Genomic DNA, 27526 nt, shown 5'->3' on the forward strand with positions numbered 1-27526 from the left:
CAGTGCCAGTTCCTTTCCCCCAGTGAGTGGCTTTTTAAAAACTATGGTAAGGTACGCATAACATACAACTTACCTTTTTAACCACTTTAAATGTGTTCAGGCTGTTGTACTGGTTAAGCTTAACTGTCAGTTTGACTGCATTAAGAGACTCCTGGAGAGAAGATTGGATCATGAGAATGGTTTGCACTCATCAGTGGATTAACCAGCTGATGTTCATAGCTGAATGTGCTGTTAGAAGCTGGGGCTCAGTTGGAGGTGGGGACCTGTCTTTGGAGGGTGCATCTTTCACTGGCACTCTTCCCCTGTGCTCTGCTTCCGGGATGCCATATAGTAAGCAGCTTTGCTCCTCCATGGCCTTCTGGTCAGTGTTCCTGCCTTGGAGCCAAGCTACCATGCACTGGAGCCTCTGAAACCATGAGTGAAAATAAACTCTTTCTCCTGTAAGTTGTATATGTCAAAAATTTGGTCCCAGCAACTAAAAGCTGACCAATACAGGCATTAAGAATAGTCACATTGCTGTGCAACCATCACCACCATCCACCCCCAGAATTGTATCTTTTTTCCCCAAAATGGAGCTCTGCAATCATTAAATACTAACTCTCCATTCTCTTTTCCCTCCAGGCTCTGACAACCATCATTCTCCTTTCTGTCTCTATGAATTTGACTATTATAAGTATTTTATATAAGTGAAATTGTATGATATTTTTCCTTTTGTTACTGGCTTATTTCACTTAATATCATGTCTGCAAGACTCACCCATATTGAAGCATTGTCAGAACTTTCTTGTCTAAGGCTGAATAATGTTACATTGTCTAGCTGGGCATGATGGTGCACTCCTGTAATGCCAGCACTTGGGAAGCTGAGGCAGGATGATTGCTGAGAGTTCAAGGCCAACGTGGGCTACATAGTGAGTTCAAGGCCAGCCTGAATCACACAGCAAGACCCTGTCTCAAGAAACAACAACAAAAAAATTCCATTGTCTAAACGTACTATGTGTTGCCTGTCCATTCCTGCCTCTATGGTGCTTGCATTTTAATACCTTTTGGCTATTGTGACTGATGCTTCTGTGAACACTGGTCCTGTTCAAGCTCCTACCTTCAGTTCTCTTGGATCTACACCCAAAAGTAAAATTGGTGGATCCTATGACAGTCGTGTGTTTGTTTGCTGTGCTAATATTTCATCACTCTGACCAAATGTCTGAGAAAATCAACTTTAAAGAAGAAAGGTTTGTTTTGGTTCATGGTTTCAGAGGTTTCAGTCCATGGTCTGGTATCTTTTGGGACTATAGGGAGGCACAACATCACAGCAGAGGAAAGCTGCTTACCTTATGGCACCCAGAAGAGGAAAGGAAGGAGAGAAAGGAAGAAGGGAGGGAAAGAGGGGAACAGAGAGAGAAGAAACTGAGAATGGGTTGGGGATAAAATATGCTCTTCAAACTCATGCCCTCAATGATCTACTCCCTCCAAACAGGCCCTGCCTCCTGAAGTTTCCACTGTCTCCTCATAGTGCCACCAGCTGGGATGAAGCCTTCAGCACATGAACCTCTGAGGGACATTCCAGATCTAAACTACAACTGCTATGCTGCTTTTCACAACCTTCTACCATCCCCCACCCGTAGTGCACAAAGATTCCATTTCCTCTATATCTTCACTCACCAGTGATTTTTAACCTTTGACACTTAGGATTAACACTTCCTTGTTGTTCAGGGCTGTCTCACTCTTCACAGAAGTTTAGCATCCCTGGCCCCAGACACTATCTGTAGGTGATGGGATAACATTTCCCAGTTTTTCTGATAAACACCTCACTCACACATTTTTATATGTCTCCTAAGGAGCGGGAACAACCTGCCTAGCTAGATCCCATCCCACTCCTGTCTGTGTCCTGAATCTGTTCTTATGCTTCAAGGCTTTGTGTCTATAAATTCAAAATTCTAGAAGAAAATCTTATTTTCTCTGTCCTGCTATCACATCCCTTTTTGAATCACTATACAGGGAATAGCCTAGTTGAATAGAATCTGGAGGACAGTAGGGAACAGGGTGAAGGGGAGAAAGCTAGGAGAGGGGAGAAGGAAGAGGAGTTGAGGGAAGGGGAGGGGTTACCACACAAGTATTTTTCTTATTTGTTTTCTTCTCTTCAGTAACCATGTGTTTTTGTTTAAGTACAATTTGGTGAGGTTTTTTTTGGTTTCTTTTTGAGACAGGGTCTCATTATGCAGTTCAGGCTGGCTTGAACACACTTTGTAGCCCAGGCTGGCCTCGAACTCACAGTGATCCCCTTACCTCAGCCTCCCGAGTGCTGGGATTCCAGGCGTGCACCACCACACCCAGAAGTGTTATCTTGATTGTGGTGATAGTTTCACACTTGTATACATGTGTTTAATAAAACCAGTGGAACATGGTATCACAGGCCTGTAATCTCAGCACTCAGGAGACTAAGGCAGGAGGATGTCTGCAAGTTCGAGGCCAACCTGGGCTATAGAGTGAGTCCAAGGCCAGCCTCCTGCACTACATGGCAAGACCCTGTCTCCAAAAAGAAAAGATAACAAACATTTTTTTCCCACTAAAGTTTCCTGCCCCAAGGGCTTCTTTTTAGTCCCTCCCTCCTATCTCCAAACAGTAGGTAACTATGGGCTTTCTCTCACTACACACAGTTTACATTTTCTTGAATTTTAAATAAATTAACCAAGTGATTTTTTTTCTTTTTAGTCAAATTTGATTTTCTAAAAACATCTTGCGCTTGCAGCACACCCTTCAAAAAAAGCATATGAAATGTATTAATGACATGAAATGAGTGTGAATCAGAGGTGAATACAAGTCCTCAAGAATCTCATACTGTGCTAGTACCTTGTTTTTCACTGACGGTCACCTGTCACATCTCTTGACTTTTCATGACTTTAGGTTACTCCAGTGGGAAACACAGCAGATTAGTAATGACCGTTAGGTGTCATCTTTTTAAAACAGTGTACCGGTGCTCGCTTGGATAGCATACATATTAAAACAGTGTATTGCAGATAGCAATCGTTTAATAATCACAAGAATTCATATACAATGTGGAGGTACCAAGTTCTCCAACAGTGTACAATTTTTATTCACTTCCCACTTCATTTACATTTTATGTATCTTTTCGCTCTTTATAAGACTCTAGTGTTCAAATCACATACTTCCCTAAATGCTTAAGGGTTTAGAGGGGTGTGACCTGGCTGCTTTCTAACCAAGTACTGTAATCCCTATGAATCTGCCTCCTCACCCACAGACCTCTGGATTTACACAGCGCTTCAGTTCCTGAGGAGTGGTGACTAATTAAATAGTACTTGAGCTAATTTATTTGTTTTCTGCAACAGAGTCTCACTATGTAGTTCAAGCTGGCCTTGAACTCAGAGCAATCCTTCTGCCTCAGCTTCCCAAGTGCTAGGCTTACATGTGTGCACCACCATGCCTGGCTTTAAATTTTTTTTTTTCCTAAAAGAAAAATAAAGATAAAAATCAAAGGTACTTTCCAACTGGTTAGAAAAATGGCAGTTATGTCCCTTCCCATTTCTATGTTGGATAAATGTGAACAGTTAGTGGACAGTCCAAAAGGTAAGGACTGTTTTGCTACATCATAATCTGGAAGAAGGCATTACATGGTAGAGAACAAGGGAACAGGCCAGCTCAAGTCTCTTCCTCTTATAAAACCACTTATCCCGTCATGGGACCCCACCCAGGTGATCCCATTTAACTCTAATTATCTCCACTATTTCTCAGTCTTAGCAACACATAAATTTGAGGATTAAGTTTCCAACACATAAACTTTTAGTGACACATTCAAACCGTCGCACCTGTCCTCAGATGTTCTACAGCCATAATACTTAGATTTGTAGTAGAAATGTATTTCTTTGCATGTCAGCAGTCATTTAATCATATAATGAATCTGAACTGGTATGATGGTTAATTGAAATGTGTCAACCTGACTGGTCTCGGGGTTCTCAAACACTTGGTCTAATGTCATTCTGGGTGTGGTTGTGAGGGGTTTTCTGGAGCAGTTCACACTGAACTAGTGGAATGAGCAAAGATTGTAGGTGGGCCTCAGCTAGTCAACTAAAGGCATGACTAGAGCTAAAACACTGACCCATCCTCCAGTAAGAGGTAATTTCTCCTGCTTTTCTGCTTTGGAGCTGGGATATCAGGTCTCCTCCACTCAAACGAAAGCATCTGCTCTTTACAGGTCTTAAGTCTGCCGCCTTGTGAACTGAATCAGAGGACTGTCAGCTTCCCTGGTTCTGAGGCCTGAAACTTAGGCAGGGTCGGGGATACAGCTCAGTGGCATAAGTGCCTGCCTGGCGAGCACAAGGTCCTGAGTTCAATTCCGGGTACCAAAAAAAAAAAAAAAAAAAAAAAACACCTCAGGCAATAACATCTGCTCCCCTGACTGAGGACCTTGGAACTCAGTCTCCATAAGCACATGGGCCAATTCCAAATAATAAATCCCTTTCTATATTGGTTCTTTTTCTTCAGAGAACCCTAACTAATACACATGGTGAAAGGAAATCTAATTTTATCAAATTTAACTATGAAGTATCACAAAGCTTCACATACTTGTAAAAGTAATCCTTCTAAAGTTAAGGTACTGATGGTATAGCTCACTGAAGGAATAAGTATTTTACTTATGATAAAGTAAAATACACAAAAATACAACCTGCCTATGATTAGTTTTTACCCCATAGCCATATGTTAGGTACTGAACTTTGTTTCTTTTAAAAAAAAAAACAAAGGCTCTCCCATGAAATAGACACAAAATGTCAGCCTACAACTTTGTGCATCAGTTAAGGGAGAATCGAGGTAAGAAAGGGAAGGAAGCCAGTTAGCAAGAGGTTAGCATGATTCTTGCTTTCAAAACTCATCTCTCGGGCCAGGGATGTAGTTCAGTGGCATAAGCACTTTCCTGGCAAGCCTGTGGTCATGAGTTCAATTCCCAGTACCAAAAAAAAAAGAGCCTCATTTCTTACCTACCACCCTTCGGGACTCAGGCCTCTCTCCTGGGCTGGGTCTGTTTGCAGCACCAGAGTGCTCATTTGATTGTTCTGACCAGGTTATTTCATCTAAAATCTGGATTCCCCAAACATTTTTTTTTTACTCTGAAATGGTTACGTTAAAATTTTTATTTTTTACTAGATTAAATGCTCACTTAAAGATGATACTGAAAGGGTGAGGAGGTTGGAGGTGATCTAAGTATCTAGGAGTAATGGCTTAAAAAGTTTTTTGTGAGTACAGTTAATTTTTTTCTGTCTGGAGCAGAATTGCCATGTTTCTTTTCATTAAAAAATGATATTTTCAGTTTATATTTCTAAGTGCTTAATTTTTAGAGGTTAAAAATTAGCGGAACTTTCTTATTTCTTCTTAACTCATACCCTTTGATCACTGGGGAAAATATATTTATAGTCTTTTGTTCACAGAGTGTTTTTAAAATTATTTCCTAGAATCTATTGATATTTCATGAGATTTATTAATTTTAGGCACCTTTAGACAGTGAACTGTGGCCGTATCTCATTTCTAAAAACTATTAAATAAAATTATATTCCATTGTAAATAAGATGATTGTACTTCTAAAAACTCCTACAAGGTTAAAAAATAACAAATCAAGGTCCTTAACTCAGATAATTTCATTGAACTATAACTGTATTAAAAAGAAATAAAGAGAAGGGTAATTTGGCTTTTTTAATGTTGTATAAAACAAAAACTTAGTTTAGTAAACAAATGTCCTTACGAAGTACATTTAAAACAGAAAATGGTAAATCCAATTTGGCTCTTCATTATTTAATTTGCTTTGATGGGAAGATAATTTGTTTTCTCACAGTCATTATGATCACAAGCTCAGCAACGAAAGACTATTTGGCAAATCTGTATGACTGAAACAGCAAGTCACCTGTGTGCTGACTGCAGCTATTTAGCCTCTAAACTGCAAGAGGGAGCGATGGTGCTGCCTTAATCTTATATATCTCTGTCTGACTTGCCGGGTGGATTGCACATAATAGGTGCTCAGTGTAATTTTCAGTACCACTTAAAAGTCTGGCTACCTTCTGTTCTTTTAACACTTTACACTATCTAGTAAACATATCTTGAGAGACTTACCAATGATATCTGAAAGCAAATAAACAGACACTCCCCCTCAAAAAAAGAGAAAAAAAGAGCTAGGAAGCAGGCAGATCACTACCATGAACTGTGCCCTGTCCACAGCTATTTCTGTCTGGGTTTTCTACCTGGCCTAAAGATGTTCTGGTTCTCAGCAAAAGGGAGCGGGAACATCCCTCCAGGGAACATCTCCAGCCCGAGTGGGCTCCTCTTTCTGGACAGAACAGTTTGTATGCACACACTCAGAGTCTGGGCAGCTACAAAGCAGAGGAATGCGCTAGTATGTGCCTCTAATAGTGGAACTAGTGCCTTTGTCCAGACAGTTAAGCCACAGCACCAACCCTCCCCTGATGTGCTCACAAAGCCTGAAGGAGCTAGAGAGTAGTTCTTCCCACTAATTGACCTAAATCCTCTTTTATGGAGAATCTGCAAGTGGGAAGATACTTTCTTCTTGGTTCCTGAAGGTTGTTTTGTTGGTGTTGTATGCTAAGGGAGGATCTAAGCCAATAAAAATTCTTTGGACAACAGTTTCCCTCATTAGAAGAAAACTACTGCTCACAACCTCAATTTACCTAACTCCCCAAAGTCCTAATTCCAATAGGGAGTTCAGAGAATTTCCTACCAAAGCAAAATCCTGAATATATCAAATCTGGTATCTTGCCAATTTAATGAATTTCTAATAATTTTTAAATAGCATATATTGTTTCAATACTCTATATTATTTCAATAATAGCATATATTATTTCAATACTTTTGGAAGGTTGTTGAGGGATAAATTGGTGGTGTCTCTATTTTCTTTTAAACATTCATAACAATAAAGTACTCTGCATTTACTTTATGTTGCAATTTACTTTTATGACAAAATTATGAGTCTTAATTGACTGAATTCTTAAAATATTTAATTAGTTACAGAAAAATATATTACAAAACTTTGCTTTAGTCCTTTTTTTCCTCTGGACAATTCCTGAGGTTTTTATTACTTACTATTAAAGGACTTAATTTATTTTTCATGGCCCATCACCAACATCCAAGATAGTATCCAGTTTCTTAATTCTAAACTCTCCCTTGAGTAACTTCCAAACTAAATAACATGAAAATATCTTGGACAGTTTGTGTTTATACACGGTGGCAAAATTTACTCTGAGCAACATGGATTACTGTTGCGAACACTTCTGAGGCTCTCCTTAGGGTACTTCTGAGCGTGCTTCCGATGCCCATGCAGAAGGCGTAGATGAAACATGAGTTTTCCTGGCTGAGCAAAGCAGGGCGCTGCAAATACAAAGGAGGCTAAGTTTCAGTTTTGTATTTAATGGTCATTGCTGGAAAAGGCTCTTACACCATGATGTCACTGTGTCTCTAGAGGCAAATGTTTGCTTTTATCAGTGGATCTCAAAAGAAGGATGAGTCATTACAAGCCACTCATTCTGTCATTAATGTGCATGACTCCATTGTGCAAGGTGATTATTCTAATGCTATTGATTGCAAAAATGATAGTGCAATGAAATGCTTAAAGAACATTCTGAATCATAGTCTCCTCCTTGTAAGAAAATGTGGTAGGGGGATCAGGATGGAACACGCTGTTTGGGCCATCTCTGAGAATGAAATGCCTAGCAGGGCCAGGGGATGCTCTTTCTTCATTTTCCTTAAACATCATTGTTGTCTAGTATCTTCCTATATGCTTGGTGCAGAGTGAATATTCAGAAAGGATTTCACCAATGAATGGGTACACTGGTGTATTTTTTACACTAAACTGGGCTAAATATGTAGAGAACCACTGTTTGAGTTAATATGTAGACATCATTCTATCAATATTTTCCAGTGAGTCTATTTTTCCTAATCTTACTTCCATTTTGGTCAAATTACTTGTGGAAAATCTCCTTATTCCCTCCATGCTCTCATAATTAATAAAGCATATTCTTTTTTAGATTATTTCAAAATGTTCTCCACTGCATCCCCAAGCTGGCTATCTTGCACGACTTAATGTGATTCAACAGAATTGAAACATCAGAGCACATGTAGCTTTCAAAATTCAGGTGAGAGGGGTTGAAGCAGATTCAGTCAAGCAGAGATACTAAGCCTCAGAGGACCATTTACCATGAGTGTTCCAGTGCTAATATTTAGCTCCATCCAGGAAGGGGTTATAAGAGTTACAGGCAAATGTCCAAGTTATCGTCTTGTCTAAATTGTTTGGCAAAGTTCTTCCAAAACAATCCAAGACAAAAATCTGTTCTTGGGTGACTAGTGATTTTTGTCAACAAGTTCTGTGTTTTCTGCACTCCCCAGGCTCCTATCAACACAAAAGGCAACAGTTAACATGCCAGGGTCAATGTTTTGCCCCTGTGATTACTCATCTCCCAGGTGAATTCGTTTGGTTTTAATCTAGTACATAAGTAGTTACTTGGATTAAGTTCTATTAATTCTTTCTTTTTTAGTTTTTTTTCCGGTACCGGGAATCGAACTCATGACCTTGCACTTGCCAGGCAGGCACTGTGCTGCTGAGCTAAATCCCCAGCCCCAAGTTCTATTAATTCTTTTACCCCCACTCTTTTAAAAATTGGTTATACAGATTAGTGAGCTTCATATGGGCAGAGCAGCACATGCACATGACATTTGATCAGTTTCAACCCCCCACCCCTCTTCCCCCAGTTCCCCATTTTTGGTAGAGTTTTATTGCATATATTTTGCTCATCTCCATTGCCCCATATCTGCTTTTACACCCAATTCCCCAACTCTTACTGTCTTTTGCTTGTCTAGTGATAGCCTTCCTTCTATTTTCTCGCCATCTTTTTTAAGTTCCACCTGTTAGTGAGAATGTGTGACATTCTTCTGAGTCTGGCTTATTTTCCTCAACATGACTGTCTTCAGATCCATCCATTCTTCCTGCAAATGATAGAATTTTCTTCTTCCTTTTGACTGAGTAATACTACACTGTGTATATACACATTTTGTTATCCATCCATCAGTTGATGGGTACCTATCGCTTGAGTCCATCTCTTGCCTATGTGGCTTGTAGTATTTCTACAGTACGCTAACATTAATTGCTTTCAGTATACACCAAGGAGTGTTACAGCTAGATCAAACAGTAATTCTATTCTTAGTATTTTGAAGAATCTCTATACTGATTTCCATACTAATTTGCATTTCCAAAAGCAGTGTAGAAAGTTTCCTTTCCCCCGTAACCTTACCAGAATTTATTATCTTTTGCATAGTTGATGATGGCTATTTGACTAGGGTGAGGTAGAATTTCAGTATAGTTTTAATTTTTGTTTCCCTAATGGCTGAAGATGAGCATTTTTTCATATACTTATTGGTCATTTGTACGTCTTTTAAGAAGTGTCTGCTCAATAAATTTCTTTGCCCATTTATTGATTTGGCTGTTTGATTTTGTTTTGGGGTTTTTTTTAAAAAGCTTTTTCAATATTCTAGATATTCATTCTATGTCAGAAGAGTAGCTGATAAAGGTTTTCTCATATTCTATAGGCTACCTCTTTGCTCTGTTAGTTGTTTCCCTTGCTGTACAGAAACTTTTTAATTTAATACAGTCCCATTTGTTGACTTTTACTATTATTTCCTATCTTATTTCCTAAATTTGTCTCCCATTTCAATTTTTCAACACTTATACCTTGTCTTTGATCCATTTCGTACTGGTTGGAGTACAGGATAAGAGAGTGAGATCTAGTTTCAGTCTTCCACAAGTGAATATCCAGTTTTTCTAGCATCATTTGTGAAAGAGACTGTTTTTTCTCCAACATACATTTTTGGCTCCTTTGTCTAGAATCAGAGTAGTTGTGTGGGTTTTTTTCTGTGTCCTCTGTTCTGTTCCATTGGGCTAAATGTCTGTTCTTGTGCCACTGCCATGCCCTTTTCTTATTATGGCTTTGTAGTATAATTTGAAATCAGGTATATTGATGCTTCCAGCCTTGCTCTTTTTGCTTAGTATTCCTTTAGCTATTTGGGGGCTTCTCTGCTTCTGTATGAATTTTAAGATTTTTTTCTATTTCTGTGAAGAGTGTCATTGGTATTCTAATGGGAAGTGCATTGAGTTTTTTGGTTTTTTTTTTTTTTTGGCTTTTTCTCCGGTACCGGGAACCGAACTCATGACCTTGCGCTTGCCAGGCAGGCGCTTTTGCCGCTGAGCTAAATCCCCAGCCCGGGAAGTGCATTGAATCTGTAGATCACTTTGGGTAATGTGGTCTTATGACCATATTAGTTCTGCCAATCCATGAACATGGTTCTTTCCATCTTCTGGTATCTTGTTTAGTTTCTTTCTTCAGTGTTCTGAAATTTTCATTGTAGAGAGCTTTTACCTCCTAGGTTAGATTAATCCCTAGGTATTTTATTTTAATGGAAGCTATGTCATTGTTTTTTCTAAGCTAGTCCATTATGGGTGTAGAGTAAAAATCATATACTTATTTGATACTTGATTTTTTAAATGTTGGTCTTGTATCCTGCTGTACTGCTGAACTCCTTTACCAGTTCTAAAAGTCTTTTGGTCGAGTCTTTAGGGCCTTCTTCACTATATAATCATATTATCTGCAAAAACCATTTGACTGCATCCTTTCCTATTTGTGTTCCTTTTATTTTTTCTCTTTACTCATTACTGTAGATATAATTCCAAGAAATATGGTGAAGCAGGGTAGCAAGAATAGACATCCCTGCCTTGCTCCTGAAAATTCTAGTAATTCTATTTGAGAATGTAAGGGATACCTAGAGTCTAGGCCAATGCCAAAAAATTAGACAATATGATTCTTTTCTGCAATAGGAAAACACCTTTTTTTGATAGACTGCTTACTCATCTTCAAAGGGAAGAATTAAAAAATTAACATGATAAATTAATAAAAATACATTTTGTGAGATTTATTGTTTGAATTGGTTGTATGTTGTACGTGGGATATTATTAATCCAAACAATCTGGAAAATTCCTACTGGGGCATGGTGGCATATGCCTGTAATCCCAGCACTCTGAGAAGCTGAGGTGGAAGGATTGCAAGTTCAAACTCAGCTTGGGTAACTTCCTCACTTACTAAGACCCTTTATAAGAATAAAAAATAAAAAATGTCGGGATGTAGTTCTGTGAGAAGGTCTTAGTATTAATAACCAGAGCCACAAGAAAAGAAAGAGAGAAAAATGAAAATTCCTAGTTTCCTGCTTTTCAAGCTTAGAAACATTTGTCCCCATCCCATTAATGTTAGGACCAAATTTGGAAGAAGGGAAGAACAAATAGGAGATAACATTTCAAAACTAAAGAAATAAGTTTATAGACACATTCACTTTTTCCTGTGGACAAACATGGGTAAGGTGGCTACACTGTTTATTGAATCAAATAAGATATTGGCACGTTTTATTTTAAATGAAGTAAGTGTGCATAACATTTCAGAATTATAAAATTTGACATTTTAAAAATGATGTAATGTTCAAATTGATATCCAGTTTCAGCATTCACTAAACTTATCCAGCATTTGGGTATTAAATGCATTACTTTATCAAATATTACACAACCAAAAGCTATAATCTCATCTACTTATTTAAGAGGCAGTACTAGGAAAAGAGACTGAATTAACAGTGATTCTTTCTTCAAGTCTGTGTCAAATATTTATGAGGCCTGACTTATTACTTTTTGCATTCCCTCTGGGTCATTCTCTTGTATCAAACCTAGCATTGCCTTCTGATTAGAATTTTGGTCAAAGCCAACACTGGGTTGATTTCAGAACTCTGCATAAGGGTCCGATCTTTCTTCTTTGCTTTGACTGTATTGCCCCAGCTGAAAGACCATGGAAAAATCAAGCACACATAAATGAGAAGTCTTGGAAGTTTTCACTCTTATAGAGTGAACAATTGTTTATTGGGAATTGTTCGCTTGGATTCTCTTCCTAGGATGGAATGTAACATATTCCAGCTGACGCACTCAAGGCAAGAAAATACATCATGATTAATTAGACAAATGACCCTAAACTCAGCACTGCTGCTTGGGAATTTTCCCTTCGAGTGCTTTGTTTATGACAAGTTTATGTACCAAATAAAAAAAAAAGAAAAGAAAAGAAAAGAAAAAGAAACTTGTTCCATTTGACCACAAGTGTAAGTGCTTTGAAGTTTCACAATCTTTTTCTTCTTTTTAAATTTATCTTTCCCCTTTCGTTCTCTTTTAAACTCCAGACTGACCATTTCAGCCATAAACGTTCTCCAAACCAGAGGGAAGTGGGCTTGGATCTATGCTACTGCCAAGTCTCCTCTATTGCTGGTAATTTTCCTCTCTGTGGAAAAGAAGGCTTGAAGAAAAAGAAAATGACGCTCCTTTCGCACCTAGGAGGACAGACATTTGCCCATGCATCAAAAGGTAAGAGCAGGACTCTACGTGCTCACACACGCATATACACACATATATGTACTTGTACACATGCACACACAAGTTGTGGTGTATCATGTATCTATTCTATCTAATATATATGTAACTTTTGCATTTTCACCTTTTTTTGTTTGTTTTTTTCCGGTACCAGAAATCGAACTCGCGACCTTGCCCTTGCCAGGAAAGCGCTGAGCTAAATCCCCAGCCCTATTTTCATCATTTCTGACTGTGCAGTTTAGAGGCGTTAAATGCTTTCACATCATTATATGAACTTCGTAATTATCTATTTCCAGAACTTTTTTTTAGCAAATTGAAACTATATACCCATTAAACAATATCCTTCCCTGCTCATACAATTTTCCGTCCTTAGGAATTTGACTGTTCTAGGTCTTCATATAAATTATACACTATTTCTCCTTTTTTTTAGTTTAGAAGTAAAAGAACAAAAACATTAACAAACAGACAACCATTTACAAAGTAGCACAAGAACAGCACAAGCAATACTGAATTACAGACAAGTTGACAGGGAATTAACAATGGTTGCTGTATTACATACTAACTTCAAAGCAGTTACTCTGGAAAACAAATATAGACATGCAAGCTTGATCAAAATAATTAATCATTAACTGCTCCTTTCAATAATGTGATAGAAGTCAATAGTACAACTATGTTAGCTATCCTGTATATACATATATACATAATTTTCCCCTTCTTTCTTTTCTTTTTTCCCTCATCCCAGTTGCTTTTTACTTTTGAGCGGTTTGCTTTCATTTCACAAAGTCTATCATACCTCCTAATTTTTATTCACTCTTTCAGGTTCTTACACTAGTGAGAAAATACATTGCTTATACATGCAGGTCTGATTTATTTCACTTATGAGTACGGCCTCTAGTTGTGACCATTTACCTATAAAAGCCTCGAGTTTATCTTTCTTTATAGCTGAGTAATATTCCATTATAGAAAAATGCCAAAAAAAAAATGCCACAATTTTTTTATCCAATCCTCAGTGAATGGACATTTAGGTTGCTTCCACAATTTAGCAATTACAAGCTGTGCTGCTATGAATATGGGTGCACATATATCGCTGTGATATGATGTTTTCAGCTCTTCTGGGAAAATACCCAGAAGGGGAATAGCTGGGTCGAATGGGACCTCTAGACCTAGTTTTCTGAGGAATCTCCACACTGATTTCCACAGTGGTTTCACCAATCTGCATTCCCTCCAGCAGTGGACAAAAGTTCCTATTTCTCCACAGCCTCACCAGCATTTGTTATTGGTTGATTTCTTAATGATAGCCATTCTTACTGGGGTAAGACAGAATCTCAATGTTGTTTTAATTTGCATTCTTGAATGACTAATGATGTTGAACATTTTCTCATGTATTTATTTTCCATTTGTATTTCTTTATCTGAGAAGTGTGTGTTCATGTCAGATGCCCATTTTAGGATTGGGTCTTTGAATTTGGGGATGTTGATTATTTGTCCTTTTGTTAAGGCTTATTTAACTTACTGTAACAGCTTCAAGACTTGCTCATGTTGAAGCATTGTCATAGTTTCCTTTTTGTACAAAGCTAAATATTTCATTTTATGTACAAGTTATGTAGCATGTTTTGTTTTTACCCATTCACCTGTCCATGGACATTTGGATGGTTTCTCTTCTGGCTATTGTGAATCAGTATAAAAACATCTCTTTCAGACCCTGCTTTCAGTTCTTTTGTTCACCTAAGAAAAGAATTGCTAGTTGATATAGTGAGTCTATGTTTAAGTTTTGAAACTCTGGCAAAATGTTTTCCACAGCTGCTGTATCATTTTACATTCCTACCAGCAATTCATTACATTTCTAATTCTACACATCCTCACCAACACTTATTTTTTAAAAAATAAAAGATCATCCACAAGACAAAAATATTAAGTGAAATCAGATACAACAACTTAAATATCACATAACTTCTCTTATATGGGAAGCCCAAAGTATAAATAATTTTTAAAAACATAAAAGATAATGGGAAACAGCTAGATAGATCTTTTGCAAATGTGAAGAGGATCTGGAGATAGACAGAAGGGAGCAGGAGGAGAGGAAAGGTGTATAAAAAGAATTAAGATAATCTGCTCAAAAGGAAAGAACAACTGGGATGGGGAAAGGAGAAAAGAAAGAAAGAAGAAAAGAGTAAAATATTTATACACAAGATAGCTAAGATAATTGTACCACTAATTTCTTTCTTTTTTTTGTTTTTTGTTTTTTTTTTCCAGTACCGGGAATCGAACTCACAATCTCGCGCTTGCCTGGCAGGCGCTCTGCCACTGAGCTAAATCCCCAGCCCCTGTACTACTAATTTCTATTAGTTTACTGAGAGGAATAGTGAATGCTTAATTGTTTGATCAATTTTGCTTGCCTATATCTGGTGATCTGAACAACTATTTGAAGATAACAATATGCAATATAACAACCAATGATAATTGCCTATCATCCTGTTTTGAAATTCTGTATCATTTGTATTTTTTAATTTTTATTTTCTTTAAAATAAAAAAAAATTAAAAAGAATTAAGGTAAGGTACGTACATGTACCTGCTCCTTAAGATGAAAGTCAAGAATATGTACCACAAGCATGTAATGGGAGAAAAAAGAACACCCTGTGTTGCATGCTTACCTGTATATTTTTACCATTTTTTGAAAACAATACTTTGGAGGAAGAAAGATAGGGCTCTGTTTGTGTTTTCTTATGACCACAAGTTTTGGTTAATCTGGTGGTTATTTTGTTCACTGAGAAGGTATAACAAATAGTGCTTCCAACTTAATCCATCAACAAATCTTCCAGAAACCCCCACCTTCTCGTCCTATTTGATCCATAGCCACAATCTATGACTCTGTTCATTAAAACTCATTTTACTTCTTGCGATGAGCAAGTGATGGGAAAAAGTGAACTGGACATCTTCAGATGTTGTTGATAAAATACGTACAGTGTTGAAATCAAAGTGATTTTCATTTCACTGTACATGTAAATTCAATATGCCCATTTTCTTCTTTACTCTGTGTTTAGATGGTCTGATTTTCTAACAAATCACTTGAAAGCCCCAATTCTTTTTTTTTTTTATGATCAATCTCCTGTTCTTTGATGCTTTTATTTATTTTATTTTTTTTTTTTTTTCTTCAGGTACCGGGAATCGAACTTAGGGCCTTGCACTTGCCAGGCAAGTGCTGTGCCGCTAAGCTAAATCCCCAGCCCTTGAAAGCCCCAATTCTTAACACTCCCACTCCTACTCTGAAAAACATTCCAAAAAGGGTCAGTCCACACGACCGCAGACTATTTGTTGTCTGACTTTCTTCCTTTTATTTTTTTTTCAGTATGGGAGGTTGAACCCAGAGCCTTTGAACTGAACTACATCCCCAGATCTTTTGACTGTTTCTTTTTTATTTTTTGTGGGTTTTTTTTTTTTTTTTTTTGAGACGGGGTCCTCCTGAGTTACCCAAGCTGGTCTTGAACTTGCAATACTCCTGCCTCAGTCTTCCAGAGGCCAGGAAAGGCCCTCAACCCCATCCTATACTCCAAGATCAATGCATATGCTTCTTCAGGGCAGAGTGTACCACCTGTCAAGACAAAGGGAAAACTCAGCTTTGCTGAGAAGTCAGACAGTCTAACAACAAGTGTTTATTCTGTATCCCCTTTTATTTTTTTATATCACTTCTTACTGGTAACAATTATTATATTTTCTCAGCTATTTATTAATGTATTGCCTATGGCAGACACTAGAGCATAAACTCCTGAAGAGTGGACACACTGTGTGTGAAGAGCATAGCTGCTGTATCCCAGTAACTGAAACAGTGTAAGGCGAATGAAAGATCATGAATAGAATACGTACAGACTCCAGGAAAGCATGTTAATAAATCAATAGCAGTACCTTCAATGAGGAGATAACATGCCACAGAAATGGACCGGGTCTTTGGCTAAAGCATCACTGTCTGATACAGTAGCCACCAGCCTTGGATGGTTATCAAGTACTGGAACTGTGGCTCATTTGAGTGCACATACTATATGTGTAAAATATACCCCAGGTTGTGAAGACCTCATATAAGTGGGCAATCCTTCAGGCTCTTGTGAAGCACTCTAATGATTGGTCCAAGTGAGACGATCTAATGATTGCTCCTTCACTAAGTATGGTGGCTCTCAACCCGTGGCCCACACACCCTACGTGACCAGTGGTCAAGGGACTCCCACTTAAAAGAAATTACCAACTCTGGCTTCTTTTCATGCTGGAACCTTTGTGTGTATGTCAAATATGCAAAACATCAACCATCTCATTAGGTAGGTATTATTTATTCATCTCTGGAAGGCTTGCTACAAGTATATGTTCTGTGACAAGTGTAACATGTTTATGAGCATGTGCATAATAAATTATTGGAAATAATTGTGTTTTCAATACTCCATATATATATGTGTGTGTGTATATATCTATATATGTGTGTATATATATATGTGTGTATATATATATATATATATAATTTGACTCCTGTCAGTGTTGGACTCTGTTAATAATATTTAGGAGTTTCCCTACATGGTGGTCTGCCAAAGCAGACCTTCAGTGACGTTCAAGAGGCCTTGCCATGGAAATCTTGAGGACCCAGGTTTGTGGAGGCCTCTGAGAATGATGCAAGCCTGGGAAATATTTAAGGTGTCATTTCATTCATTTGTGGAAAGGCAGGCGTGAGGCTTGCCCACATTTCTTACAGCACGGTCAGAAAGCCAAGACTAACACAGAAGAAGAATGAGAAACCATGCTGGGGCACAGAATTTCAATCTTCAATCAAGACAGAGCCATTTATTTACCAAGGGCTCCTGTTCAGGCCCCCTCCTCCAAGTTTCCTTTATACTAGTGTTCACTTTGAGAACTGACATTCACCGTAGCTAGTCTCCCATGGAAAACAGCTGCCGCTTCTGCCAACCTGTCCACACATCAAAGCTCTCCCTTACCTTGGCAAGGAAGGATTTTCTAACATCCTTTAGATTTGACCCCCGGCACCTTTGGGAAAGGGCCTGGTCTCAAGATGCATGACAGAACACTGGGATGACACCCTTTTGAATGACAAAAAGTCTATGAAAGTGCCAGTTGTAGCAACAGATTTATTCATGAAGCTATAAATCAATCCTCAAGCATACAAAATTACCTAGAAAGTTTGCCTTCATGCTCTACAGCAGATGAAACTTGAGTAAATACAGGTGTGTTTCGCTGCTATACGGAAAAAAAGTCAAGTGTTCCACACTTCATGCCCAGACCATTGCAATCACCTCCTCTTGGCCTGCTTCCCCTGCCTCTAATCCTCCCCAGCCTGGCCCATCCTCCACCATGGTGCCCGTGAGCACTGTAGCTATCCCTCCTCATTATTCTACACAAGTTCCTTAGGCTTTCTGGGCCTTCTAGAGACCCGTCCCAATTGCCCACACCTTTCTTAATAAACGTTTCCTTCAACTACTTTGGCTCTGCGTAGGTATTTTAGTCACTTTGCTGCAACATAAAACACAACACCCACAACTTAAAGGAGGAGAGGTTTACTCTGGCTCATGATTCTGCCTCTCAAGCAGAGGCAGAATCACAGAAAGGCCTGGGAAAAAGCTTCTCACATCATGGTAGCCAGGAAGCAGAGAAAAGGAAGGAGCCAGGAGGGAGGTGTGTAGCTGCCGACCTTATTAGTGAGTGAATTCACTGACAAGTATAACATCTCATAATCTAATCACCTTTCCAAGCCCCTCCTCTGAGGGTTAGGGGACATTCTGGTCTAAACCATAGCAGTAGATTTTCAATTGTAGCCTCATGTTCCTATCCCCCACCTATCAGCATAAGTAGAAGTGTATTCTCTTTCTGGGTCTATGTGCTCCCTTCCCTTCAAAGTCCAGCTGATTTCCCCCACTGCTCCTTACCTATTAATATTGTCCCACTGAGGCTCCAACAGGAATTTTGGAGAGACATCCCCATGCAAACCTCTGCATACCGGCACTGCCAAAAGCCAAGTTGCCCTTTCTTCCATCCTTGGCACCCTTTCTCTTGTATCCCCTGTTCAACCACAACTTAAATCCTAAGGATCAATCCCAGACCACGGCAAGAGATGCTAATAATCCATCAGCTGCACTATCTGAGATTCAGTTTCAAATGATCACTGGTGTTGGTGAGGCTACTGTGTGCAGAAGTACGATTCTTAATAAAGTTTTTGTGCAGTATGGAGAAGGGAATAAGATGGGAAAATGTTCAGAGCACTGTAGTCCTGTATTTGAGTTCTAGTAAGCTCAGGAAAGCCTCTGCTTTTTTTGTTTCAATTTCTTCATATGATTGGAAAGAAAGGATAACTCAGGCTTGGCCTCTCTCCCTGGATTTCTTTCAAGTCACATAAAATAATTCATGAAGAGCTTTATAAATTAAAAGGGTCCCCATTGGGTCACATATCATGAAGACATTGATTCCTGACACAACACCAATAGGAAGGGAAGGAACCCACATGGAATAAATTTACTAGGCATACAGTAATTTCCTCGGCATGGCAGTCCTTATAATTAGTAAAATTTTGAATGTCTATTTAAGAATATTTATTAAGATCTTCTCTTGAGAGTTATCTTAGGGCAGCTATTTCTTTCAGAACTCTTGTCCAGCATGCATAGAGGAGGTCAAAGACAGTATTTGGATACAACAAACCAAGTAAGATCCATTAAAGCAATTTAGATGTTTGTCTTGAATAACAGATTTTACATGATGCCTTCAAAATAACCAAAGGACAGAGGAGGAATTTTAATTGTCAACCACTGTAGTAATACTATTCTTTACTATTTTACAGGCCACCAAGGATACAGTTGAGATTCATTCTTTACTCACTGGTCTTTAAAACTTTATGAGAAGAACTTGCTACTTTCTTGGTGAGGTTCTTACACCAGAACTTTGAAGGAAAATCCTGAAGTTTTGAGATAGAACTAAAGAAATAAAAGTCAGGGAGTTCTCTGAGTTGAGCTGACTTGTGAATTTGCTCACCCTTGCACATGAGCCTGAGCTTCCGTTTCAGTTTTGTTGCTTAGTGCTTGCATATTCCTGTCCAATAACTGAACTTGGGTTTTCTCATCTGTGCAATGGGAATAGTAAAACTCTCTTCATACTAATTGCTGCTTATTATTAACCCTTTTCCTCTGGGGCGGAGAAGGAAGGATGACTAGAAGATCAGAGACTGGTGATGTACACACTGGAGTCTTGGGGAATCTGAGGAATCTTTGCCTCATTTCTTGTGTCCTTGACCAAAGAGAGTTTAAATCTGATTCTTAAACACTCTTTGGAGAAACAAGTCCAAATATCATTTCAGATGGAATTATATCAAAGAAAGGCAAAATCATGGAATGGGCAAGGCATGTTTTGAGTTCTTCACCCTTCAAAATTTCAGGCCCCTTCTTCATGCTGAGAGGATGTCCTTTCTTGGACACTCACTGTCCTTTTGCTGCCCATGGTGTTCTGGGCCAGACCTTTCTCCTCTGAAGGCACCTGGAGGCCCAGGCTTGTTCTCAGCTCTTAACCCTCTCATCTCTCAACAGTCTTCAGTGTAACTTTCTTTGGTTCAGAGCCTTCTTAAAGAAAAGCTTCTAAGGCAACTTGCTTAGAGGTTAACCAATTAAGAATGGTTTTGGAGTTTTCCCTATCCAACAGACTCTGCAGTTTCTCTGGTGGGAGATTGTAAGGCTAAGGCACCACTAATGAGATTTACTAGCTCTTATCCTGAACATATGTAAAGTAGTTTTTTATTTGCCAAAAAGGCAAAGTGATCAACTGCCAAACACTGCTGGCTGTTGGCCTGAGATCGCTGGTGTTGCACCTTGACCTCACTAACTGCAGCCTCAAATCTGTGACTTGAGCAGCCAGCATAGAGAAGCTTCCTGAGATCTTTACAGTGGCTTGGGAACATCCCATTGTCAGGCTTCACAGATGACCCTTTGGGATATTTCAGCCTTACAAAAACTTTGGGGGGATATGCTAGTAAAGAAACACTTTTTAAGGCAACAAATTGTATAATGTTTGACATAGCTGCCTACAGGAGGCACATACCAGGTCAAAAGTGTTTCTTCTGCTTTTTCTTATTCTAAGACAAGCAAAACTGAGAGAAGAGGGGCGAGTCACTTCAGTGCCTCAGATATTTGCAGAAAAAAATCAAAAACTGCAGGTGGTATAATAAAATACCCAATAAACAAAGCCACTGAGGAACGCAGGTGCTTATCTCAAAGTGCCTCTCACGAGGCCCAGTAGAGGAAGGAGGCCAGGTCCTAGATTCCCAGGCTGGCTTTGGCAAGGGAGACAGTAAACAGAGCAGGTAAAATGTGTCATCCTCCCTGAAGTCCAGGGAAGAGGCTTTCAAGCCATGGAGGCAGTGTAGGACTCTGCAACAAGGTCTGCTGCAGAGACATGATGACTTTGTGAAAGGCAAAGTGTGCCTGGAAGGCCAGCAGATACAAACCAAAAAAAGATTTTCTGAGTACACTCAGCAGAAAGGCCTTATCATCTGTCACATTCTGGTATTTTCAGCCACACTTGCATACAAGGATAACCACAGTGTCAACAATATCATCCCTGACTACAAAGGACAACAGTGACAAATCTCAGGGCCCTTTGAATTTGAAGATAGCATTGTCAACTTCTGTGCATGCCAGATTTTTTATTGTCAACAGGCCTTCTCGAGTTATTTATGCCTGCAAAGACTTGTATTATTAGATCACCCCTCTCTTTTAGCTGTTTCTCTGAGACATGTCATACTGAAAGTGAGACTGTTGTCAGCAGGAACATGTCCTACATGACCGTAGGAATTGGCATTCCCAAACATGAGCACTGGGCCTGTCACTCTCTTAACCTTGTTCCACTTTAGTCTGTCTCTGTGATTCCCTTGGGATCTTATCAATGGCACAAAATGCTATCTCACTCTTCATTGCACAAACTCTGAAAATCTTCCAAAAGAATAAATCACTCTCCGAGACTTCTTAAATGCCTGGTTCCAAACTATTCCTGCAAGAATTTTTGAAGAACCTGCACAAGGAGGCTATTGTATGCATATACAAATAAATGACACAATCCAAAGGCTTAATACTATCTGCCAAGTAAAACTACTGCAGAGCAGCTGTGCACATTTAAAATGATGCCTGGCACAACTGGAGAGCCATAAATCATCAGCTGCATACTTTCATCCAATTAAGAGAGTAAAATAAGAAAGAATCCACAAACTGAGAAGTGTCTAAGGACATGGATGAAATCGTCATTCCTCTCTGGGTGCAAAAATAAATCCTCATTTTGCTAATGTTAAAACTGGAATTTCTTTTTGATGGATACAGCGTTTACAGTGGCATAAACTCTTGTTCCTAGGAGGTCATTTCAGGCTCGTTGCTTTGCCTTTCTGTTAAGAGCAGTGTAAAAGAGAAGTGGTGACTGACCTTGAAAAGCAATTGTTTTTAAAAAGAAGAGGGTGAGTAAGCCAAGATTCCAAGACTTTCCTGAGAAAATTACAGGCAGGTTATAGGGTTAGGGGACTGTGTCTGTGTAGTTAATCCTTTTTTTCTGGTTTCTTCACCCATAGCGGATGCTGGAGCCAAGAGATCCTTCCATCCAGCTTCACTGGCCTCGGTCATGTAGCCTTGGCTTTATATGACTAGGCCACACTAACGTGAAGAGAAATAGCATTGTGATAAATTTGGTCACTGTAGAGTGACCAAATATTATGACTTATTTAGAGATGAGGGAATTTCCAGGGTGCAGGAGTTTTAAAGCAAATGATAGATAGATAGACAGATACATAGATAGATAGATAGATAGATAGATAGATAGATGGATGGATAAAGTCCTAAGCAACCAGTATGGCAACCAGGTCAAATCTAATAGGAGACCAAGCTCTGGGCTATTCAGGAAGTGAATTATCCCAAACAAACAGATAATTCTCAGCTTCTCTTTAGCTGAATAATGTTTCAATCTTTAACAACCTAGCCCCAGCCACCATCGTGTAGATGTCCCAGATCACCCAACCAAAGTTTATTCCTTCAGCCTTTGTTTTGTGCTGATTACAGCCAAGAGGATTCATATTTTTAAAAAAAGATTAGAAAATACTCTTTTAACTCAAAAGAAATATGAGACTATTTCTCGTTGTCTAAAAACTACCACTTTTAGCTACTTTCTACAACTGATGCTTCAAATGTGCACTCTTCTGCCCCAGCATGGTGCTAAAGGATAAATACTGAATGGCTATGAGGATGTGAAAAAAATATTCTGCAAATTCCAATCCCATCTGCCCTACAGGACTCCTCAAAAGCTGAGTTTGAAGTTGAGGTGATGACTTCAGTTTTCTTATGAGTTTCATAAGGTGAGAACTAGATGTGAAGCAGTTGTAGTAGTTTGAAGGATAGAGAAGGAGTCTGTATCAGGGTTGGGGGTGTAACTCGGTGGTATGGTGCATGCTTAGCATGTGCAAGACACTGGGTTTGATCCCCAGCACAGAGAGAGAGAGGGAGAGAGGGAGAAAAGAAGGAGGAGGAGGAAGAGAAGGAGGAAGGAGAGGGGAAGAAGAGGAAGGAGAAGGGAGGAGGAGGGAAGGAAGGAAGGAGGGAAGGAAAGAAGGGGTGAGGGAAAAAAAAGAAGGAAGAAGAGAAGAAAGGAAGAAAGGGCCCTGAACCCTCTGTTCCATCACTGATCACAGATACCTCTGCCCCCTGACTCTCAAGCCATTCCATTTGCAGGAATGTGTGAGGAGCGAGGTGCATCCGAGCCGTGGTTGCTCCTACGAAGCTGCACACTATCCCTCTTAATCTTGATGAAAATCGCAGCAGAAGTAAGGCGGAGTAGAAAGATCCTAAGATAAAATGCTGAAATGGTTGATGAATCAAAACTTGAGGAATTAAATACATTTTAAAGACCCAGACAGGCCAGGGACCGAGTTCAGTTCTCAGAGCATTTCAGATCAGAACTGATTCCTTTTGTCTAATATTTAAAGCTTTTTGTTCAACTTAGTAACTATTTCTTGAGTAACTACTGTGTGTGAGGAGTTGCAATATGTGTGGGGAATAGGTCTGTAAACAAGGTCTCAAAAAGGTCTCGATGTGATTTCTTTTCCAAAGAATTTTACGGTATGTCATGTGTTCTACTTGTGTTTTCTTTCTCTGAGACTTTTCAAGGACAGGATTAATATTATACTTATCTTCTTAATCTCCTCACACCTAGCACAGAGGTTTACACATGGTTACTACTCTGAAAGTTGGTGGAACGGCCATCTGACTGAATAAAGTCAGCTCAGAGCCTAACACTATGATCTTTTCAGCTTCTTTATGGGTGAGAATAACCCTCGACTCCAAACCAGAGAAAAATTAGAGGCCTGCAGGTGTTCCATGTTCACATTTGGAGTGAGGCCAGGTGAGCCGGGATTACAGAGAGACTCTTGAAGCAGAAAGTGTTAATGTGATATATATTTAGCACATGGATTTTGCATATTTCACAGCTGAGAATAAAGTAGGACTGCTTGGATTACAGCAGAAAGGGGGACCTTGTTATAGGAGAAAGACAAAGCAAATGTTTGAGACTGAAGCTCATCTTGAATAAATAAATAACACAATGAAAGTTCCTGTGTAGAGGACATTTTAAAAACTGTTTTACACGTATCCCACATGTTGAGGTGTCGATCCATCTTACTTCTATCCTAAGTGCCAGTCACAGCAAGCAACATCCTTTGATTGTCTTTCAGACTTGCCTTCATCTGGGCTGGATGTCTGTACCAGGCTGGATAGTTTCTTCTAAAATTCATGTCCACCTGGATGGAGCCTGTGAAAGCAACCTTATTTGGCAATTAGATCTTTCAGACATCACCAAACTAAGATGAGCTCACATCGGATTGATTCAACATGACTGGTGTCCTATAAGGGCAGGGAAATTCAGACACGCTGAGAAGGCCATGAGAAGGTGGAGGTGGAGACTGGAGGGGTGCATCTGCAAGCCAAGGAATGCCGAGGATAGCTAGCATCTTCAGAAGCCAGGAGAGGTGAGAAATAATGCTTCTGCAGAGGCTTCAAAGGGAACAGTACCCTGCTGACAGAATGGTGACAGAATAAAATTCCTGTTGCTTTAGACTACTCTGTGTGTGTTAATTCATTATAGCAATCCTAGGAAACTAGCCTTTCCCTTTTTTGTCCACCTCTCCACAACACTGTCACACCGCAGTAGATGTCCTTTTCATGTGTGCCTCCCCTCCCAGACTGTGGTTTCTTGGAGACAAGGCATATCTCATGTATTTCAGTACCTTCAGTACCTAACACAACATCTGGTAGATCAGTGATATTCAAGTAAACTGATGGTATGATTGACAGTTCTGAGTGTCCAACAAAATCTGAATTTTCCATGTTAGCCCAAATCCCAAGCCCTCACTAACCAGTGTCAAAGTTATGCCCATTCTTTTAAAAATAGCCCATGCTGCCACCTTTGCCAAGATGGAGAGAAGGAAAGAAGTAATGAAATATAGAAAAGTAAATTTATGGCTACTTAATCAAAGCTTTTAATAGATTAAAAGTCTTCCAGTCTACATGTGTCCTATAGAAGGCAAAAATTAGAAATTGAATCCTTTATTGTAAACACAATATTTCTGTTGCTTTAAGCTACTCTGTTTAGTCTAAGCCACCAGGCATTTAAAAAAGAAGGAAGAAAAAAAAAAAACCCTGAAAGTGTAGGGCTCACCATGTGTCAGTCAATAACAATAGAAACTCTGAGAAGTTTGCTTAAACATACCATAAAATATCATAATAGTTTTGCAGAAATGCTACTAGCACATTAAAGGTAATATTCCTCAGAAATATTCGTCTGTAACTTCATCTTGAAATGTCAAGTTGACGAGTTGGGGTAACAGTCACAAAAGACATGTCCATATTAGAAACTAAGAGGAAAAGAATTTTAGAAGACAGTGTCATATGTTTTATTCAAAACAAATAAAAAAGAATAATTAAGAACGTCATTTCTGCAAGTGTCAAAGGGCCTGGCAGGAACATCTGATTGGCTGACTCAGGGTCACTTGCCCATGCTCTCTCTGTCAAAGGGGACAAGGATTTTCTGTTCACTCTTAGCTATACTGGTGGGAGGTAGAACCTGTCTCCACATTGCCCCAAAGAAGTAATCTTTTGCATGTTGGAGAACTTCCTATATTTTTGTAACTGTGTAAAATCCACCTAAAGATGCATATATGCTTCAGGAAAAGAATAGTAATAAACGTCTGGAAGTGAACAGCTGCCACTTTGAGAACCTCTTGTAATTGTAGAGGCCAACAGTAACTTGTGTTAGCCTCATGATGTCTCGATAAATTTAGTATTAAAATATTTATACAAGTTTTTATTTTCCTGCAGTGTGTATACATTTTTTGGTGGTCTTTGTCTCCTCTCCCCACTCCCCTCCCCTCCCCTCCCCTCTCCTCTTCTCTCCTTCGCTCCTCTCCTCTCCCCTATTCCCACCCAGCCTCATCCTCATCTTCATCCCCCTCATCCTCCTCTTCCTCCTCCTTCCTCTCTCTCTCTGGTGTTGTGTGCAATTATATGTTTGTATACATAACTGGTGGGACAAAATACCTGACATACCAATTTAAAAAAGGAAAGATTTCTTTTTGGTTCATCATTTTAGAGCTTTCTGTCCCTGGTTTGCTGATTACAAGGCAGAAAGAGCCTGGTGCAAGGGCATGGCCAGGAAGGTTGCCCATTTCCTGGCAGCTGGGAAGCAGAGAGAGGCAGAACCCAGGCACATATAACCTTTGAAACGAGCACACTGGACCTACTGCCTTCAACTAGGCCCCACCTCCTAGTAACTCATTCAGCTGTGAGCTTCAAGAGTCAGTGTCCTTACAGGCATCTCCTTTTCTAGATGGCCTTTCGGTGTCTCCTTTTGTTGGAGGGAGGGGTATTGGGGATTGAACCCAGGGCTCTGAAAATGGCAGGTGAGCACTTTACCACCGAGCTACATGCCTGGCCTTTTCTTCACTTTGAGACAGGGTCTTGCAAATTTGGTCACGCTGGCCTCAAACTTGTGATCCTTCTGCCCTGGCTCCCCTGCTAGGCATCTCTTAATCCAATCAAGCTGATAATCAAGATGAACTGCTATGATAGCTAAAAACATTTTAATGAAAAAAATAGTTTATTCTTTGATTACGTGGATGGGGTATTCCTGATGGCTGTGAAGCATTCTTTCATGCAGTAATTTTTGGGACCCTAGTTTCTTCAATTTTGTGACTATGTCATTTTCAGCACGTGTTTTCCAGAGAATTTATTATTTGCATTAATCTGACAGAAGAGGAAAAAACAGAAGAGATAATCACTCACAGGTCTTCCAGGGGACAGGCCCAGAAGCATCTCCTGCACTTCTCTACAATGAACTGGGACTCATGCTGTGGCCACTTCTAATTGCAGTGTTGCCTTGGAAACCATGTGTGAGCTCAGGAAGTGAGGAACTGAGTTTGATGACCAGTCAATAATTTGCACAACAATTATTTTACAATCCATAATGGCATTGCAAAATTTAATACTTAAACAAATGAAGCAAAATATCATGAGCAAGACATGCCAGTTACACAAATCTATCAAATGCTAACAGCAATAGTTGAAATTTAAAAACTAGCTGAGAAAATAAAGATTTATTTTAAAATGTGAACTCTCATAAAAATAGTCTGCTGTATTTAGAAATCCATTGATTAAACATTTAAATGGTATTTTTCTAGCAATCCCTCTGAATGTTTTGTTATCAAGAAGCTTGTGATTAATGTATGTCACTGATTCATATATTTCTCAAATCCCATCATTTTATTCTGAAAAATCTCATCTCAAAGTTTAGAATTTAAAATAATATAACAAATGATGACTACTTTAATATGAGATTTAGTGGTAAATTACAGATTGTTCTTCAAAAAGCTTAGTTGTCCACCTTTGACTATCTATTTTCACCTTGAAAATGGCTGGGTCTATACAACAATTTTAAACAAATCAATTGATTTTTTTTTTTTTTTTTTTTTTTTTTTAATGTTATTTTTGAGACAGGGTCTCATTACCAGTATTTCCACCAAGCACAGGAAT

The 27526-nt window shown here is 39.1% G+C and overlaps 1 long non-coding RNA gene across 5 annotated transcripts in view; it reads left to right on the plus strand.

Moving 5' to 3' along the window:
• The window catches only part of LOC102024747, a 47269-nt gene extending 22760 nt beyond the window's left edge, over positions 1–24509 (plus strand). For 3 of the 5 annotated variants that reach the window (XR_001233648.1, XR_259223.2, XR_001233647.1), the window contains exons 3-5: positions 8033–8140; positions 12261–12441; positions 14700–14738. This is a non-coding gene — a long non-coding RNA (uncharacterized LOC102024747). Of the gene's footprint in view, positions 1–8032; positions 8141–12260; positions 12442–14699; positions 14739–15601; positions 15840–24174 lie in introns of those variants that run through there. The other 2 variants (XR_001233645.1, XR_001233646.1) reach the window with 2 other exon arrangements.
• The last annotated feature ends 3017 nt before the right edge of the window (positions 24510–27526 follow it).

This window comes from Chinchilla lanigera, unplaced genomic scaffold (genome assembly GCF_000276665.1).
Source record: "Chinchilla lanigera isolate Chin_1 unplaced genomic scaffold, ChiLan1.0 scaffold00002, whole genome shotgun sequence".
Lineage (NCBI taxonomy): Eukaryota > Metazoa > Chordata > Mammalia > Rodentia > Chinchillidae > Chinchilla > Chinchilla lanigera.